Below are 15,240 nucleotides of genomic sequence, written 5' to 3' on the forward strand. Positions count from 1 at the left end.
CCTGGAGAAAATCAGAGCCGATTCTTTTCTAAAGTCTATATTCTGAATTAATTATATGGTTCATATTATAGACTTAAAAAAATGTATTTGTAAGTCCATGTATGTTTAGCCCTCGGTCTTCAAGGCACACTCTCGGTCAACATGCTTTGAAGTTGAAAATTAATAAAATATTAGATGCAAAGCAAACCACATGTTGATACCAGGTATCATCTAAATAAATCGGAAAGAGTCAAGCTCACTATCACGTGCATCAGCCAGAAAAAAAAAAAAAAAATCTCACAACAACTGCACTATAACAGCTGACAGATTATAGCTCACCTAACCAGCACAGATTAACTAGATAGCTACACTTCAATTTTAAAAAACTGCCAGTTGTTGCATGTATTATCATCATACTAGGTCATCTTGGCAACAATTAATAGTTACCCAATTCATGGAACTTGCTTTCATTATTTCTCAAGCAGCTACTTTCTTTCAATGTAATGACTAAGGAAAAAGAAACAGATGTTTCTGTTGCTAAGGAGACTGAATAAAAAAGAGGAGATAAAGCAAATATTTTAAATATTTTTTAAAAAGGAAAATTCGTTTCACTTGGAATTAACTACTTGCTTTATAGCCAGCAGCGCAGCCAGCTATCACATAACAAAACACCAGCACACTTCTTTTCTTGCATTGTGATTGTTCTACCACAATCTATTCTGCATATTTATTCTGGGAGAACAGAGCATAACAAATGAAGATGCCTAGACACATACAGCAGTATCTCTATGTTTTGAGTAGCCGCAGATGCTCATTGTCAAAAGCAGATATCTGCATAATAAGCTAGATATTTGCTTAAGTAAAAAAAAGTCCACTGTCCATGAAACATGCCACACGAGTTGTGATATAGCTAACATTAAAAAAGACAAAAACAAAACAAAACAAAAAACCCAAAGATGCAATCTTCTAAAACAATATCTCAAATATTAGGTGTATTGTTTTAATTATATATTTACATTGCTATAACTGACCAGGCATTGTACAAGCAGGGACCGGATGTCCAGGTGGTGTAAGCAGCTAGGTAAGTAGTAACCTGCATGAAGTAAAGCTCCTTCTACTGTACATACTTAACTAAATGTGTTAGCAATGCACATTTAAGGAGAAAGTTAAAGTAATTAGAAAGTAGGGAGTGATCACTTATGTACTTCTAAGTCAAAGGGCACTATTTATTTATTTTTAAATATAAGTGGCTACATTTTAAGCAACCCAAAAACCTCCAACTATTTCTGAAATTTAAGAACTAAATTCTGTGTTTTAAACATTCATGTGCCACACGCTTAAAAAAAACAGCTGTAAAAACCATAACATATTGGAGATATTTTCTTCAGGATGTTTACAGAGCGTGTTCACAGAACATGAGATTTAAGAGTTTCATTAGCATTAGATTCACAAAAGGTTCTTTGCTCTTCTCACTCACAACCATTAATTCACTCCAGCCATGGCAGTTGCCTGCAAACCCCCTCTGCAGTTCTGAACCATACCTCCAAAATCAACCCCTGGTGAAGCAAAACAAGACAGGCCTCCAAAAGGCAAGATTATACCCAGCTGCTAGTAAAACAGGCGTTACTTAAAAAAGACTCACACAATTCTACTGAATTTATTATACCAAATAAATAATTTTAAATTACTCTGTTGAAACCCATACTTTGAAGGTTAGGTGTATTTTGTTTTGCTATAATAGTTCATGCAAGACAATGGCAGTCACAGTGCTTTTCCACTTCAAGTCACTGTAAACGTGCTAACATTATGAGAAATGTTTATGTAAATGATACTCTTCTATAAGGCATGGGGAAACGGAGAATAAATACTTGCTTGAGCACAAGTGGCAAACCACAAGCTTCCCTGCACACAACTTAGAATTTGAAAGCAGAATAAAAGTGTAAGACAAAAATTATTCGTCCTATGAATCATCTGGCTCCATGCACCTACAGGAACTGCAACGCTGCCACGGAGCAGCGGCGTCCTGTCACTCGCCGCTGCCCTCCTGACATGTTTTCCCACTGCATTATTAGCACCCTGGAAGGACTCCCTATTACTCAAAGCTGATTTATTCTTGCAAGGTATCTTGCTCACTCTAATACCTCCTTTCCCGCAGTCAATAGCAGCCATCTCCAGGCTGACATCTGTGCCTGTTTTCAGGATTATTGTAACTGATTCATGTCCCTGCTTCTGTGGCAAATATATATAGCTGTCAGCTGGAGTACTGCCCGTGGTAGCTCTTCCCGAGACCGAAACACCTGCGAGCACCGAACATTTTGATTTCTCACTGTGATGGCAGTTTAGCTCCATCTTCTACAAAACCTGCATTTTGAAGCCCCTTTCCAAGCAAATACAGCTTGTCTACAAGGAGGTCACTTGCAGAGGGACTCGGAAGCGGAGTGCACCGCACACGAGGTTCCTCAGAGCCTAACGAGGTGATTTATACACCTCCCACCTTTACAAACAGGAGCACAAACAGCTCAAATAAAAACAAAGTAATGAAACTTTGCAGAAAATTTCTCTTCACACAAGATGCCCTTCATCTATCTATCTATCTGTCTATATATATATATATATTTTTTTTTTTTAAGACATGCCGAAACAATCAGAGGGGCAGGTCTGGATTGGACTGAACGTAACTGAGTGCTACCTTTAGCCGCTGGTTCCCCATGTGCGCGTTCGGCTCCTCCAAAAACACTCAGCAGACACTTGCACAGCCATATCACCTCAAGCTCTGCTCACAGAATCATTAAAACTGGAGATTTCCTTCCCAGGAAGGATGCTGACTGCAAACCTTCTCCTTTTCCCTGGGAAGCCCTGGAACAATTCAGTGAAGGATTCATTATTAAACATGAGCAGCTAAATCTCTCTCAAGCAGGTACAATTCCCTTTGAAAGCACGCTCAGTTTACAGTGAGACCTTAGAAGCAGCTCTACAAAACCTACAGTTACCAGGACTGAGTTCTCCTGTACAGGCAAAAATGGATAAAACCACGAATAAAAGATAGCACCAACAGTAGTACAGTTAGGAGTTTACAGTTTCCTTCACGCTAGACAACTTGCTTGTATCGGGTTACAAAGAAGTATTCCACAGACCACAACTTGTGATGAACTATAATGCCTGTCTGGGTCCTTGGAGGACAGCCACAGAATGCTACTTCGTATTTTCTAGTCAAGGTCTGTCCATTTAATTTAGACTTTAAGATTCAGATCAGACCATTTCCCTAACATCTTCCTTAAGCTGGCTTTCTAGGACAGCCTGAGTATCTGCAGCATTTTCTTCCCACTCACCCTTTCAACCACAGTCCCATATTCCCATAGAAGCAAAAAGCTGAATTTTCTTTTTTTAAGTTCCGACATATATGAAAACCTGCCCTTAGTTATGTAATTCAAAGGTCAAAGTTTGAACGTGCAGGTTTTTTTCTCCACAAACAGCTTTATACCAACAGCTGACATCCCACTGAAACAGGAGAAAGATATGAATTATACAAGTTCATAGGACAAAACACAGATATTTTTATTAAAATTTGTAGCTAACTCCAAAGAGAATCCTTATGAAATTCTGACTACTATCAACATCTATTTACCAGCACTCAACTCATGCATTACAGAGTAATCAGGCAAAAATCCAGGACTCCTCCAAAAATCTGCTCTTCTTTCCCGGTCCCTTTTTTTGGGGCCTTTCACAAAATTTGAGGGTTTTTTATAGAGTTAATTTTTCCCATCACAGTGTTCTCATTTTGGATACCCTTGTCTAGAGTCCACTAAAGATATTTTAAGATACGGTAATTCTCCTTTTTGTTTTATCACCCTACACCTAATGTTTTTTGCTTGAATTATTCTCATCTTCTGTACAGCTGACAGAGTCCTGAAATTTATCCAAAACCAGATTCAATTTCTCACCTATCCATGCAGGACCTGACAATGACAGTGTTTCATTTATTTCCTCAAATCAAATCTTGTATCGTAATAAATCCTGCTAACAAATTTTTTTCTCACAGTAAGTAGTTTCGCGGTGCTCAGGCCAACATGTAGGCATGGGACCATTTAGAGCCACTGCCAGAAGTAAACAGGTTAAACTCCACAAACACCCCTCCATACCAAACACAGAAGTGTACAAAAATAATGCCTCTTCTTCCTTAGAATATGTTTTAATGATTCAATGGACTGGTGATATGATAATGGTACACAAAAGCATTGGAAGTTGTCTTAATTCTACTTTTGTAGTCATTATTCGTACCACAATGATCTATTTTAATTTAATATACATCCTCGTTCTTCCACCATGCTGACTTACTGCTGATAGTTACAGAAAGTTGCTCAAAAAAAAGCCTTTATTCATTTTCCAAAAAAGAAAAAAGAAACCTTTTCCATGCATTACAATGGGAGGCAGATTTGGGGGGTCGGGAAAGAAAGGAATAAAAATCTGGAAGAATAATACTGAATAATACTGATTTAGTTTATAATTTACAGTAATTTATATAATTTTTATATTCATATAGGATGGAATTTGCTGCCCAAAGTTAAGCAGGAGAAAGATCAATATCAGAAGTTAGATTGGTTTTGCGGTTTCAATTCTGAGTGCAAAAATCTTATTACGTTGTAATTGTGAGTTTGCTGCTTAGGAAATAAAAAGACAGAAATATTCAAGAAAAAATATACAAAGATGAATTGAAAGGAATTAATTTTCTTTAGTGAAGAATAAGAGCATACTTAAAAATAAAATTATTTACAAGACTCTCTATTTAAAGAATATAGGCTTTTTTCCCCCCACATCTATGAACTATTTGAGCCAAGTGCATCTATCTTTAAAAGATACAAACAAGTACATTTATTCAATATCATCAAATACCTAACTGAAGACTGAGTGCAAGTTCCCAGCACAGGCACCCTGGGCAGGATGGCTGTATCACTTGCAATACCAGCAACAACCCCATATAAGGCTACGTTAAAATTCATCAGAAAATTCTTGCAATTGAATTTGATGAAAGTGGTAAAGTCGGGTATGCGGTCTGAGGGGACGGATTTGTTTGGTTTTGCTTTTTGAGGCTATGAGTACAGAGCTGCACTAGTAAAGGCAAGGGGAGCCTTAAAAATAAACAATTATGGAAAAAAAGTAATCCAAGCAGACTAGAAATCCGTAGCAATTCCCACTGAAGTTACCTCTCAGAAACTGGGCAAACGTCACAAAAAGATACAAACATACCTGCTGCTGGCAGAAGTGCCCCCAGAATTTGGCAGAAAACAAGCAAAAAGTGTCTTTGATCTACAGGCTAAAAATAGAGCAGTAGTTTCCCTAAAGGATGCTGCTGCTGAGAAGATTCACATACACTTCTGCCCCCTTAAAAATCCTCGAGAGCTAACCCACTAAACATGGCAGAGCTTGGAGACATGTACGCCTGCTGAGTAAAAAGAGGGCTATTCCAGCAATTAGCTCAAACTTTGGTTATCCATAGCAATGCAAGCTTACGGAAAGTTTTGAAACAATACAGAATATGTTCTTCTAGAGAGAATGGAGGCCCTAGAAGGGCAAAAAAACTTTGCACCGTCAAGAGCCAGGACCGCGAGGAAGGGCTGGAGCCAGCAGCCCCAGGTCCCCCAGCACCGGGAGGCCAGGAGGGTCCCGATCCCTCCCGTAGACGGAGGGAATTGCAGTTGAGACACAACGCTGAGGAACTGAATGCCCCAATGAGGAGAAAACCAGCAGGGTTTTGTTCAAGAAGTGATACTTTTCTTTTTATGTAGCTCCTTTCTAAAGGCTTTGATCCACCACGACGGGATGAGAGGAGCTTTCGTTGAAAAGAAAAGAAAGAAAAAAAAGCTAACAAACATGCTGAAACCCTGATTTCATGCAGAAGAGGGAAACGAGGTCTGAGATGTGGTTCCCAATGCTGTTGAGTCTCTGTGGGTTTTGTACAGAAGAATGAAGCAGACCGAAAGGCAGCAAGAGGGAGCGCCCAGGCGCGGGACAGGCGGCTCAGAAGGGAGGTGACAGAGCAGTTACCAGCCGCTCTTGGTCACCGCAGCAAGCGCAGAAGGAGCGGCGGGCTCCGGGCCGCGTGGCCCCGGCACAGCCTGGCACCGGCTGACAAGCCGCAGGAGAAGCCGCGGCCCGGGGCGGTTCCCCGGCTCAAAACCCCACCGACACACCAGGTACCGTGGCATTTAAGGCCCAATAAAACCAGCGCACCCGGCGGGAGATCGCCCCGCGCCCACGACGGCGGCTAACCAAACCACAGGCCCCGACGCCAGCCGGGGACCCTGAGGCCGAGCTCGCAGAGGGGTTTCAAAGGTTTCCCTCCCGACTCGGCTCGGCACCCTTTCCCTGATGAGCTGCAGCCAAGACAGCGCAGGCGTGAGAGCCTCTGCACCTCTCTTCGCTTCGGGTTTGTTTTCTAGGAATTTGGTACAAAAAGGATTTGCCAATCTGTCCTTTAATTCTTTGCAGATGTGTTACAAAGACTCTTCAAAACAAATATATGAGCTTGCTCATAAAGTATACAGATATATTTATAACAGTAAAAAACATTTTCAGCAATCACCTATTTAATTTTTAGATATTAATAGATAGATATGGTATAGACAGGTAACTGCCATAATAAAACTCAGACCTGCGAAGAAAACAAAACCAAAAAGATCAGATTTTCTTTCTCACTATAAAGCACTTTTACTACAGCACTTCTGTTATTAATTTCATTTTAATTTTCCTATAAATTCCCTGTAAATTTTGAAAATTCAGAGATTCAGACAGTTAGAATAATTCATTTCATAACTATGTAGCACAGATCTTAATGCTCTGAAGACTAAAGAAACAGAGTCATGGAGTTATAAACAATATTTTAGCAGAAAATATTTAATGACAACCAATTGGCCTATAGCAAACAGAAGGCAAAAGAATCTGTTCATTTTTTCAGGGAGTGAAGTAATTCACTCAGAATTTGGTGCCTGCCATTTTTAAAAAAAATTATCACACCCCAATTATGATTTTTGTCATGCTTTGAAAGAAATGTGACACAATTTAAAATGCTGTATTAAACCAACTCCAATTAAAGGGTTTATTTTACAAAGGGCACAATCTACAAGCAGTTTCTTAAGCAGCAATCCCATTGCATTAAATGGCTTGAGCAATAATTTTCACATGTACCACAAAAACGATATTCAGTGAAGTTAAAAACTGCAAGAGAATAAGGAGCTCAGAATAAAGAAAGAACTCTTTATCTAACTTTTTTATAGTAAGCAGTCAATTGAAGGTTCATTCCCTCCTGAGCTCCTCCTAAGCAACATAGCCTACTTTCTCTACTGGCCACACTGGGAGTGTGTGTCACTGGATGTAATTATATTAATTCCCAGAGGCAATGTACAACATAGTTAAATTACAGGGTGTCTTGTGAGCATTCTGCCCAGCATTTAGAGGTACCAGAGAAGAACAGATGATCTGCAAGGTTTTTTCGTCTTTACCTTTTCACTGCACAGGATACGCAGATTTACGACATCACGATATGCAGTCAGTTAGCCACTCTTATCTACCAAAGAGTTTTCACTGTGTTGCAATTCTGAATAAAAAGCCCACTGGAGCAAAGGAAAATTTCTTTGGACACCAGGAGCAATAAATACCTAAAATCCTCATTTGATCCTGAATTTGTCAGGATGAGCAACTCCAGGTTATAAGGGAAAAGGTGCATTTCCCTCAGCAACGCGTTCTCAAGTAATTTGACTGGGCTGGAAGAGACTGAAGTAGATTTCTGTAAAGGAAAGTGCTAGGACAAATTGCTTTCCTCCACAAAGAAACACTTTGCTGCGGAGATCTAGAAAGGCATTTTTCAAGTGTAGATGGAAGCCCCTCAGTCAACAACGTATAAACACATCTCGGAAGAGAGCAACACACGACACAGCAGTTGTGACTACTCACCGAAAGGGGGGTCGGCAGCGCTCCGCTCCGCGGTCCTCCCGGGCAGCGTCCTCAGCTCGCCAGCTGACAGAGACTTCTTAATTCAGGGGGCAATGAAAAGCAAGAAGGATCTGTCAGGAAGAAGAAGAAGAAGAAAAAAGGATTACTTTCAGAAAAATGAACTGTAAAATACTAGTCGTAAGTATAGGCTTTAAAAGTATTTTGGTACTTATCTCTCACAGGTTTTAACTGCCAAAAAGGCAACAAAAATCTGTCTACTTTAGGGTGTCAAAAATCATCTTTTAGAAGCATCTTTCCTTATGCCTCTCATTCTCCCTCCTCCCTGCCCCAAATGTAGAGGGAAACCTAAGCAACAAGTTTGGCTAGTCATTTAACTTTTACACTGCCAAAATTAACAGAAAGGAATTAATACTACTTTTTCTACTCAATTCTCCCAGAAAGAAAAGGCATAACAATCCTGGATAGCAGTCCTCAAAACTTTTGGATCAAGACCTTTTTCCGCCAGGCATCTTTATTGCCAAAGGTTTAATTTGAAGCTCTCTAACCTTTCAGCAGACCACTTGTTGCTTGCACTATTAATCCATACTTCTCAATACTTCTCTTTTGCAGTCCGCAATCCCTTGTACTAACTAATAGCTTCCACATTTTCTTCAGATTTTTCCTTATCTTCAAAAAATTGTTTTTGGAAAAGAGAATTTACCTAACATGTCCACACCCTTGGCAACTGATTTATTTTTCACCTAATCAATGAAATGATCCAGTTAGAGTCACAATCACTTGGAAGAGAAGTTAGAAAAAATATAGGTTTCAGCTTTCATTAGGAAATTACACAACAAGAAGTAACTGGGAAGAAGTGACTGGTCATGCGGCCTAATAAATCTGGACAGTTGACACCCATCCACTCAGAAAAATAAAATCAACACAGGCTCGGGGAGGGAACGGACAAGCAAACCATCGGTGCTAGATGGAAATATTTCATAAATACACACAAAAACCTACAAAGACATCTTACTGTTTTCTGCTGCTCTGCATGCAACTTTTTAGCAGTCTTTTATGAACACTGAGAATATTTAACACTGCCAGCTTCATCTAGTGGCTTTAATGAATTTAAATTAATGGCATTTATTTTTGGTTAAAAAAGAAGCTTGATGTACTAGCACTATTTAATTGCTGAGGTCTATCTCCCTGGAAATAAATAGGCATAATTGTATTTCAAGCCAACAGCTTTCCATAAAGTGTTCATTATTTAAATAAGACAAAGAATCCGATATACATTGCATAGTAATGGCACTTAAAATTTTGAGGCCAGAAACATGCTATAGAACATTCTAAGAATATGAACTAGTGTAAAACAAACAACACTAAATTCACAAAAGTGTATGATAGCTGAAATAAAGAACCTCTCTAGTTAGGGAATGGAAGGCAGTCTTTATTTAAAAAAAAAAAAAAAGGTAGGAAGGATTCCTCATCTCTCTATTTACTTCAGTGCAAACTGAACACTTGTATTACATACCTACTTTTCTGGTAAGTCCATGTCATTTACATTATTATAATTGCTAATTCGCTTACACCATGTTTGCACAAACTCTATGTTTGTAGATCACTACTTTGGTGACTGTTGAATTTGGAACAAAAATATTTTTAAGAGCAGCACCAGGTTACACTGAGCTATGAACATGGATAACGTACCAAGAAAAAAACACAAGTAATTTTTAAGAGCTAAGGTTTGCCTTGAGTCAGATTTGTGCAAAAATTGGCAAGAGGATGCATAGGATCACCTTCTAATCCTCCAGACCGACCACCTTGTACACAGGCTTTAGAACTCGCTCTGGGGAGGTGTCTGCTCAGAGCAGCTCCCAGGAGGCAGGGAGCACGGTGACTTCCTCAGCCATGACGACTGTTCTTCCTTTTAGACTTCCATTACATTAACAAATACTACTATACACTGAAAAAATAACTTCAGCAGACACTACATAATTACTCTCAAAATACAGTAACCTAATCCCTCATAGTTCTCAAAACAGAATACGCTTCCTGTGTATGGACCTATAACTTCTGACATTAAACATTTTTGGAAGTCTGAGAGACCATGTCTCTCTTTTAATTTATCAGCATCTAACGATGAGACATTAATATTTCGCAAGCAGTAAGACAAACAGTGTAATACCTTTCTAGTATCTGGGAAAGCATCTACTTGGTTCAGAGCCATACTGCAAGTTCATGATAAAGGAACTGTCATCAGGTGCCCAATTACGTGGTGAAGACACATCAGAATTATATTTGTATTGAAAATAACTCAACAGAGGGGTAATTTTGCCAATTACATTCCCAGTAATTTGAAAAAAGGATCATGAACAGCGGATTTAGAGGCTCCTGACCTCGTCCTTAACGAAGTCAGGAAATCACACAGTTCGGGATGTTCTCAGTACCTTCCTTCCAGGAAGGCACCTAAACCATGGCAGCTGAATTCAGCAGGACACACTGGGAAGAGCAAACACGAGCAGTGTGACCAGTGCTCAGCAACACATCATTCCTGATTCGTTACAGCAGAGGCGAGGGCTCAGTGTAAATGAAGAAGGCATCCACCCTTCACGGAAGGGGTAGTCAACACCTTCTGTCCTCCTCCTCCTCCTCCTCCACATGCAGTTATTGATAGGCTCATGTTCTTCAGGAACTGAAATGCCTCAAGCTACAAAGAAACGACAAAAACTATTACTTCTAAAGGTGTGCCCGAGTATGGGTACAGATAAGGTCTTTCACATTATACAACAAATAATCTTGAAAAGGAAAAATACAGTTTTGATTTCAAACTACTACCCCCAATGCTGCAAAGACTTATGCACCAACTTAATTGTTGCATCTTGGCTTTGCTAGAACTATTTTATGTAAATCAAGTTGTTAATGTTAAGTTGCAAATTAAGTGTGTTTAAGTTTCTATTAAGATTATGTGTTTATATTTTATTTTGGATAACCCCAAAGCCCCCGTCATCCTATGAATTCTTTATGATCCAGCCTACACACTTTAGAGACCCAAGAGATAACATAATAAACTTCCATCTGTATCTGAAAATATTTCATAATTAGCAGATATAGAAAAAAAAATTAACGGAGACAGCACATTAGTACAAAATAAAACAAAATTTGCAATGAAAGCCTGTGGCTTGTCCTTGTCATTCTACCAAAAAGCTATTTCCAAATCTGAACAAGTTACTTTGAATCATGTTTATGAAGGCACTTGAAAACACATGAGAAATATGCACTATACTGAAGTTTCCACATGTCCATAATCCTTCTCAATTTTAGTGAAAATGAGGTGCATGCAAACATTCATAAACTCAAGTAGGTGTCTAGTTGTATTATTAGATGTACAAATACTCTTCACACCTTGCTCACTTCCCTTTCTATAATGTCATTAATATACCCCATATGAATACACAGAGTTAATTCAACTTAAAAAGTCTGTAAATCACTTTCAATTCCACTGGGCTAAGTGATATAAAATCCATAAACCTACTATATGTTGCAAGACCTGGTCCATACAAAATAAAACTCCAATACTTCTGAGATGTTATCCATAAACATACACTAAAAACTTTCAGAGGGTACTTGGTACACTTTATGCCATCACATTTCTTGCCCTTGTTTATGATGAATTAATAGTCCTGTTTCTTGGTTATAGATTACACCTGCAGTAATGACAGAAATGGAATATTCTTACAGCTACCAACACATAAAAGGTAGGCAGCTATAAAACCAAGCTAACATTCACAATTTGTATTTAGGCCTGGCCCATATATATGCTGCCTTTTACTCAATTACCATGTTTCTTCCTTTAGTCAGAGGATCTCCAGATCATTCAGTGCAAAGTACTCACCCACTGAGCACTGCTAAAATATTTTTCTGCTCATTTTTGAAACTGCTGGCCCTACGCTGGGCAGCTTCCTCTATGACTCATCGCTACAGCACTCGAACGCCTCAAAATCCTAACGACGTGATTTCCACAGTACCTAAGAGGCTACTATTCCCATTTAATTGGATGGGATCTTGGCACAAAGACTGAACACAAAGTATCCACTAACATCCTGTGCCAAATTTTCATAGTATTTAGCATCATACAGCACTTCCCGTGCTACAGATCAGCTCCGGGTGCTTTCAGCCGGAGTTCTGAGTGACAAACATTTTTCCAAATTAAGGGAGGCAATAACTAAAGAATAAGTACAGATTTCCTGGCTATGCCGCATCCTCTCCAGCACAGAGTCCTGCTGTCATCCCGAATCCTGCGACACTGACTCCAGTTCACCTCCCTCCTTAACACCGCAGTTAGTGAAAATGCCAGCCTGCAGCGAAACACCGAACCGCTGCCAGCAGAGGCAATATTGCCCAGAGGCAGCTCTCTGCCTGCGCAGCCGGGCAGCACCTCTCCACGCCGCGAGCCCGGGCAGGCGGCCATGAGATCACGCACTCAACATCAAAACATTCAGGGTGCTTTTTGTCTCTTCTGCCCCCAGTTTTAATTTTCACCAGGTCTTTAATGCAGCTCGGGGGACCACCACCCAAAGGCGCATGCCAGCAGAAGCGCGGAGGCGCACCAGCACAGCAAGGAGTCGGTGGCAGCGTCCAGAATTTCAGTGGTGCTGGCGAGGGACTGCAGAGCTGCAGAGCCAGACCACCCTGCCTGAGACTATCCCCTTCCGAACTCATGCTTCGGTCCCTTTACCCCGAGAGCAACAAAAAAAAGAGCCAATGATCTTACAAACATCACTGCACACTTTGTTTCATACCCCTGATTTGTTCTTAGAGTGGATCTGCTCAAAACACTGAATAAGGGAAGCGTCCTGAGCAAAGAGATATCATCCTGAAGCTTCACATAAAGCGAGGATAAATTCAGGCTGTAGATTTTAGTTCTGGCTAACCCTTGAGTCCTTTATTTTTCTTCCTTTTTTTTGGCAGCTTGACTAATAGCACTTTAATATAGTGTATGTTTTAACAGAGGTAGTTGCATGAATAAACAGATCCTACTCACTGGCAAGTGTTACACAGCGTTTAAAAAGTGAGGACAAATCCAGCAGTCCTTTGTTGACTCACTCTGAACATACAGTGCAAATGTATATACTCAGTACACAGAATTATCATCCTTAAGCAATCCATATAAGCCAATGCTTTATAAAACACAAACATTACAACAAATCAAAAGCCGTCTGGAATGGATATTCCATTTGATAGTTAACACAGATGTCAATTACTGAAAGTGATATCGATCAAACCCTAACACCCTTGACAAATGATAGTAAAACTTTCAAGATACGCTTTTCCTCATCCTGACATCAATACATATAATGGAAATGAGGTTTATGAGCTTTAGGCCAAACTTCAAAGAAAAATATGATTTTTCTCTTCCTATTAGCTACCAAAAGACATGAGAGTGGTAGATTAGTAAATGGAAATTAACTGACTCTTTTGCTAATGAATAATAATAGTAAAAAAAGCTTTTAACAGCCATGAAATTACAAACACAAGTGTTTCAATATATTACAGCTGTAGAACAAAAAGAAATGGAAGAAGTTTCAACAAAAAGAAATGAATGGATTTCTCGAGTATGGAGGTTCTCTAGCACATCATAATTGACACCTTTACAAACATCTACCTTAAAAAACATGAAAACAAAAACACACACACACCCCTTTTCCCCTAAGGCATATTATGAACAGTCAAGAAAACAACTGAAATTTTGAAGTACACACCAAAGTCAACAGGAATTGGAACCCACCACCTGACAGTAACAGGAAAGATCATGACAAAAAACCTAGCAGCATTACTCACAAGAGGCAGGAAAACACAAGCTAAAGCTGAATCATGGCACAACACAGCGTACACTACAGAAGTTATTTTGCTCATATCTTCAAACAGGGACACAGCAATCGTAACGCAAATAAAGAGAAGAACAATGAAATGAAATATACACCAGCCTTTTTGACACATCTCCTGAAACACGTATCCCGAAGGGCAGGGAGGGAGAACGCAGAACTGCAGTGAAGCAAGAGGGTCTTCCCCAGCCAGGGGAACCATCACTGCACAGGCAAATCAGAACCGCTACCACGGGGTAACTCTAAAAGCTGGTGTTTAACCAGCACCAGCGCTGCGGGGAGAGGCCTCTGGCAGCGTTCAAATCAGGGGGGCTGACACCACCACAGCAAAATGATGCTCAGTGGAAAAGCCATTCACCGCTACTGCCGAGCGTTATATCCACGCTCTGGAGCTAGTGAGAAGGCAACAGGATAGATTACAAACCTCTCCGCTACCGTCCTATTTCAGAGTATCAGCACAAGATCCTAAAAATACCAATGGAAGAACCTGACAGGGAAAAAACAAAGAAGCTCTAGAGGAGACATTTTTTATGAAATTTTGTATGACAAATCCCAGAAGAAAGCTCATGAGAATTTGAAGAACAGGTACAGCTGCTGCTTACCACCTACAAATATTTGCTGCTTACAAATAAAACCAGCAAAGCCAAGGAAGGGACCAGCAAAACAGTGTCAGGAGAACAGAAAACGTCTATCAGAGACCTGGAAATTGAAGAACAAGCCAGCTATGAAAAAATACTTTGGTCTTCGCGGAGAAGAAATCTGGAGCGAGAAAGACAACGCCGATTTTGGTCGAGCGTTAGCACGCTCGCAGGGGCCACAGCACGCCCCGAGGCGCCCCAGGCTCCGGGGTCGACTGCAAGGGTACAACCAAGCACCCGAGCAGGTACTAACCAAAGCGAATGAACTGGGAGCTTCACTCATAAGCAAGAAAATAAATATAAGAGTGTATTTAACATCACGCCGAGAGTTGCCAAATCTGCAGAATAAAACAAAACGGAGAAAAGAAGGATGTTTGCAGTGAAAACATGGTCAACTTTAGAAGCAACCGCACGGAGCCGAGCGCTAGGCGTCGCGACAGCCGCATCCCAGGGGCGATGGCAGCGCGTGGGTGGGACTGCACAGGTCGGGCAGGGGCAGAGGGGAGGCCAGAGCTGGACAATCCTCTTAGTCCCCACGCAGCTCACCTGAGGATGGAAAGCAACTGCGGCTTCCTCCAGGCGCCGAAAGCCCCGGCAGGAGGAGGGGGGCACCTCTGCACGGGCCCCTCGGGACTCTGCAGCGCCACCGAGGGCGGCGCCCACAAGGGCCCCGCACCGCCCTGGCGACGGCCATCCCTGCACCGCCGCCGGCAGCGCTGGGAGCCCGAACCCAAGCTTGCCCTGGGTATAAGCAACACCTGGAAGCCCAAGCAGACGAGGGCCTGTGCCAGCACTATTTTGCACAAAGTCAA

At 40.8% G+C, this 15,240-nt stretch overlaps 1 protein-coding gene across 2 annotated transcripts in view; it reads right to left on the reverse strand.

Annotated features, from left to right (window-relative positions):
- Positions 1–15,240, reverse strand: part of TENM2 (teneurin transmembrane protein 2) — a 1,579,923-nt gene that overhangs the window by 607,536 nt on the left and 957,147 nt on the right. For both annotated transcript variants that reach the window (XM_064520849.1, XM_064520848.1), the window contains one exon: positions 7,927–8,036. The gene's annotated coding sequence lies outside the window, so the exon portion shown is untranslated. The remainder of the gene's footprint in view (positions 1–7,926; positions 8,037–15,240) is intronic.

This window comes from Dromaius novaehollandiae, chromosome 15 (genome assembly GCF_036370855.1).
Source record: "Dromaius novaehollandiae isolate bDroNov1 chromosome 15, bDroNov1.hap1, whole genome shotgun sequence".
NCBI lineage: Eukaryota > Metazoa > Chordata > Aves > Casuariiformes > Dromaiidae > Dromaius > Dromaius novaehollandiae.